General features: G+C 36.4%; 1 protein-coding gene across 1 annotated transcript in view; it reads right to left on the bottom strand.

The window, feature by feature from the left end:
* The window catches only part of naaladl2 (N-acetylated alpha-linked acidic dipeptidase like 2), a 635527-nt gene extending 634628 nt beyond the window's left edge, over positions 1 to 899 (bottom strand). The window contains exons 1-2 of the mRNA XM_073916359.1: positions 856 to 899; positions 699 to 742 (exon numbers count right to left, since the gene is read on the bottom strand). The gene's annotated coding sequence lies outside the window, so the exon portion shown is untranslated. The remainder of the gene's footprint in view (positions 1 to 698; positions 743 to 855) is intronic.
* Between the last annotated feature and the right edge of the window lie 5101 nt (positions 900 to 6000).

Here is a 6000-nt window from a genome sequence, read left to right on the forward strand (position 1 = left end):
TTCCAGCAAACAAATAAATAAACAATAATAACAAAGTGTGTTTAAAAAACTGAGTTATATCCAAACACACATGCTATGGCCCTTGTGGTCTAAAATCTGACAGGTGGGCAAATCTAAGCTTGTTTTTAATAAAACAATTATAAATATGCATATAATAAATAATACTGCTAATAATAATAATAACATTATACAAAAGCAAATTGTTATGAATAAACTGAAAAAGCCTCCAGAGATGAAGAAGGCATGAAAGTATTGTTTTTATATTTATGTAGGCTAGAAAATAATATGTTTTGTAATATTTTAATCTGTAACTTTTCATTGTTTTATTCTATGTAGTTACGTTAAAAAGGTTAACAACTAGGATATAAGTGAGATACTGATGCTGGCAAAATTTTATTCTATGCATATATATATATATATATATATATATATATATATATATATATATATATATATATATATATATATATATATATATATATAGATAGATAGATACAGACAGACAGACAGACGGATATGTTTTCCAAATGGACTCAAAAACAAAATGAATAAATCTCCAAACTATTTAAAACTTCTCCCTAACACAACAAGAAAATATATATATATAATGTCTTAGCTGTTTGATGATGGTCCCCTTTTCTGAACAAGGAAGAACATTAAGTGCGTTAAAAGTCGTTGATCCACTTCTTCAAACTCACAGTTAATGGTTGAATGTAATGGTTGAATGAAACTTCATAATCGCCTTCAAGAAAAATCGTCCAAGATTAATCAGACATCATACCATTTAAACAGTTTGGAAGTCCTTAGGTTGAGCTTAAAACTCTAGGTTTTTCAACTAATACTTCACAAAATTACCCTCAAACCAAACTGGCTCTCTTCCTCCTCTTCTTCTTCTCACCTATTATACCCTCTGTGTCTCACCAGCACCCTCTAGTGCCCTGTAGTTTCCATTAAAAAAATTGTTTTTTTTCCTTTCATTATTCCAAAGATAAAAAACAAGTGACAGGCATTGCATTCTGTTACAAATGCTTAATATTTATATCCTACAATATCCATATATATATATATATATATATATATATATATATATATATATATATATATATATATATATATATATATATATATATATATATATATATAAAACACTGTTAGGGGTAGGTTTAGGGTTGGGGTAGGTGTATAGGTGTTGACAATTAATAGATGTAGATGTTAATATCATGTGCTATATGTCACTGTGAGAGGTAGGTGTAGATCTCAAAAACATTGCAAAAATTAGATTTTTGTTTCCAGTGAAGACAGAGAGAAACTTGTTCATGCTTTTATCAGCAGCAGGGTGGATTACTGTAATGGACTCCTCAATGGCCTTTCCAAAAAGACAGTCAGACAGTTGCAGCTCATCCAGAACGCTGCGACCAGGATTCTGAATAGAATCAAAAAATCAGAGCACATCACACCTGTCCTCAGGTCTTTACACTGTCTCCCAGCTACATTTAGAATAGATTTTAAAGTATTATTACTTGTCTATAAATCACTAAATGGCCTAGGGCCTCAATACATTACAGCTATGCTCATTGAATACATACCTAACAGATCGCTCAGATCTTTAGGATGAGCCTGAAATTCCAAGAGTTCAGTCAAAGCAGGGTGAATCGGCTTTCAGCTACTACGCCCCTCGCTGCTGGAGCCAGCTTCCAAAAACGATCAGATGTGCTCCAACATTAGGCACATTCAAATCAAGACTGAAAACACATCTGTTTAGATGTGCCTTTACCAAATGAGCACAGTGCTACGTCCAGCTGATCACACTTTTGTGTCTTTCTTTTCTTTTTCATTCTTTTATAACCTGTTTTAACACATTTTTATCTGTTTGAATAATTTTTATTACATATTTTATTTTATTATAATTGTCTCTTTTATTCCTGTTTATGTAAAAGCACTTTGAATTGCCACTGTGTATGAAATGTGCTATATAAACAAACTTGCCTTGCCTTTAGGGTTGGGAAGGTATAGATGTTAATAGCACATGTTACATTAGTAGTGAGTGGTAGGGTTATTGTGGAGATAAGACTTTAATACGACTTATTGCCATTGCAACAAGTATACCCATTGTAAACATACTGTGATATTTGAGCTTTTTATTATTACAGTTGAACCACTAAAGTCACATTGAATGTTTTGGTTTGACAATGTTATTATTATTATTTTTTTGTCATTTTTTTCTTCACATGGAATACTTTTGGTTCCTTTTCTGGACCTTGAATGTCTTAAGAGCATTGCTGTCTATGGATAATTCGAGATCTCTCAGATATCATCTAAAATCGCTTAATTTGTGTTCTGAAAATAGCAGAAGCTCTCAGTGGATTGAAACAACACGAGAGTAATAACATAATATGCAATTTCAACCCTTTGATAGCATGTTGCAATGAATGATTAATTAAATAAATAAATAAATAATCTCCAATCTCCTGCTACCCCCCCACCCACCACTTCCCGCATATGTATTTTACATATACTCATTTAGTTTAGTCAATCAGTGTATCTCAGAGATAATATACCAGAACTGAATGCTTGACATCTTCGAGAGTCACGACTCTGAACATTTGTAATTACACCTTCACAAAACAATGTGATGATGTGTTAATCAGCGGAGAGCCGTCCAGACAACCTTGTTTAAATACACTGTGATTATGGAAGGTCATAAAACACTTGAAGACAGAGAAAATTAGAGAAACGGCTGATCAAACAGAAGGAGGAAATGAAAGCGGTTATCAGAGGTAAACTGTTTGATGTTTGAAAAGTACATCATAATGGGAAATGGCAAAGTGCTGTCGAACAAGGCTTGGAAATTACACTAAAAGGTTCTGTGAGTGCCCGTCATCACCAACTTTTCCAGTTATAAAGTCATTTGTGGCTTGATGAACTCATTCCTATCTCAATCTTACTTCAAATTCCCTGAATTGTCAGTAAATTTCAAGGCTATCGTCTGTTAATAATTTGAGTTTAATATCTGCCAACTAGAGCGAATTTCACAAACATAAAAAAAGTCACTAATCAGTGTACAGTAGTTGAACTTGTCAGATCAGTTGACTGAAGCAACACTGCATAAAAACGCACGGCTTATCAACCCAAAGCCCTACGCTTAAAATTATCTGCAGTTATTAAGGCTATACATCTTTTATCAGCAATCAAGTTCATTAAAATGCTTAACTTTAATGTATACAGGTAGATCTCACAGGACTGTTAAAATTAAACACTTTTAATCAACCCCAGGCTTTTACTGTACTATATTTAACTATTCAAAGTTCTGCTGCTTTAAAATGCATTTTCATCTTATAGTTCCCTCTTTAAAACTTTTAAAAGTTCATCCGCTCATTAGATGAATAGAACTGAAAACTGCATATCAAGATCACACAATTTCTACTCCCTGCAGTTACACCAGAGATATGAACATGGAATACTGTAAGAGGGTGTAGTTATGAATCAGCTTCATTATGCATCTTGAATTTCCTTAGTAAACCAGCAAACAGTCCAACAGACCTAGGTCCAATTCTAATTCTACTCATCACTTATCCCAACCCTTTTCACATAAATGGTTAGAAGTGTCCTAATTCTCTTTAGCTTGAAGGTGTAGGGCTAAATGGAAGGGCTAGATCGCCCTTGAAACAAATATTTTCCAGGACCACCCTTGAAACGTAAGGGTATGGACATGTGCAAGAATACAGCAGTTACAACAACAACATGGCTGCACACACGAGTAACAAGATCAATCAATTGAATGGTCATAATCAGTGGTTTTCAGCTGATAGATACCGGTTAGTAGGGACCTTCTGTGTCAACTAGTAGGCTCAGAAGTCTATCATCCATCCACATGATTAATCAGCTATAGATCACATATGGCTGTGGCTGGAAGTTAATTATTTATTAAATTTCCCATTAATTGTACGGTATTGACCATCACAATAATGCAAAAACAGAGCTGAATCTCGAGTCTTTTCTATTAGTATAGCTTAATAACCATGTGGATGGATGATAACAGCCTTCTAAAACTACTATTAGGCACATAAGGCCCCTACTGGCCCATATCTATCAGCTGATAACCACTTATAACGCCCATTCAATCAAGTAATAATATTGTAAGCAGGTGCACAATTGTAAAATATTTGGGCATTTTTAAGAATGTTTACAACAAATAAGCATAAGTTTTAATACATTCATTCCTTCATTGACGTTTTAAGGTTATGCTTAAAAACAATCGCTAAATTAATTTGCTCTATATAATCCATAATAATAACTACTGTATAGTAGTCCCACAACATGTTTTAAAATGTATCACTTGAATCCCCTGGCAGAAATGTCTGGTGACTGGAATTAGCTTTTTTAAAGTGTCTGGTATAACATCAATGTTGTTTTCTTGTGTTTACTGTCCATACAACCCAAGGTCATTCTGAAAACGTAGTCCTGTGAACGTTTCTGGAGACCGCGATGGAGACACGCTCTCTGACTGACAGCTCACCTCCATGTAAAGGGCTTTACCGCTGCAACTAGTTTGTCCGGTTAGCTCGTCGTGTACGTCGGCGAAGTGGAGACCCGGAGGGGAGCCGACCCCGAAGATGGCAATGACTGGGTTCAAGTCCAGGGAAGAGTGGTTCCAGAAATCAGGTAAGACAAAAACAGAATTAAAAAAATAAAGCGATCGAGTTCATAACAGTGCGAGAATGTGGTGAAATCTGAAAATGCGGTCAAAATCAGACGAGGGCTTTTCTTTTTCTGGACCGCTTTTGTAAATCGTTGCTTGTGTTTAGGGAAGGAGGTGGAGGAGGAGGAGAGTGGGTCAGCCGATTGGCTGGCCGCCCAGTCAATTATTCAGTCAGTCGGACACACGGTCACTCGACAGCGGCCTCCGGGGCCTTTGCGCGAGAACAGCACGAGTGCGAACGGTGCTCGCGAGAGGTATTTGAAAGGGCGCACAGCGACCGCTTGCGAATTCGTGAAGACAAAAACTTCATAAATACGTACCTCCAGGGACGTATTTCGCGGTTTCCAAAAATGTCCGAGGGGCAACGTTTCCAGAATGAACATGGGTTGGTACATACAGTTACGTACTTATTGCCACATTGTTTTGATAACAAGATATTGTTGCCTTTGGCAATTTCCTGACAATAAATAGCAAATAAATAACTGTTAGCCACGCAATTCCATAAAAAGTTTGCGACGACATTTACCCATTTTTTAGGGTGAGTGACATCCCTTTTCTTCACGCTCTTTTTTTCAAGGTCCAAAGAGAAAGAGTAGAGGTCAAAAAATAGAAATAGGATTGGGCCTAAAGCCTGGTTTATACTTCTGCTTTGAGAGATCGGTGTGACCCATGGCGCATGCCTTGCGTGTTAACGTGCATTTAAACTTCTGTGCGCTTTTTGTGTTGCTTTGCAATAACAACTCTGAAACGCTAGCGGGCAGTGAGGTTCTTATGTTCCTCTGTATCGAGTTTCTTTGCTGGTGTTTTGTATTTTTTCAACGCTACCTTGATGTAGAAGTAGCTCAAACTCTCTCATTTTTGAGGCAGGAACCGGCGGATGTGCAACAACTTTTCAGTTTCCATCTGGAGCTCTATCATAGGACTCGACACTTGTAAACACTCGCTCTAACTGGTTCACGCGGCTTTTATCCCGCCCATACTCGCCAGTGCTATACCAAGCTGACCGTCATTATGACGTGTAGTTATATTTTTTAAAGGTGTTTGTCAATGTCAGCGACGACCACGATGAGGGCTATGCAACCATGCGAAGGCTGTGCTGGAACATAAGTGTGCGCTTGACACAGACGTATAAATCAGCCTTAAGTGAACAAAACCTTATTTATGTTTTAATTGATTATTCTGTCATTGTTTACTCACGCTTCACTTGTCATAGGTCTGTTTTGAGTTTCTTTATTCTATTAAACACAAAATAAGTTATTTAGGAAATACACTCACTTCCATAGTTATTGTTTTTCCTATAG

This window comes from Danio rerio, chromosome 11 (genome assembly GCF_049306965.1).
Source record: "Danio rerio strain Tuebingen ecotype United States chromosome 11, GRCz12tu, whole genome shotgun sequence".
In the NCBI taxonomy this organism is placed as follows: domain Eukaryota; kingdom Metazoa; phylum Chordata; class Actinopteri; order Cypriniformes; family Danionidae; genus Danio; species Danio rerio.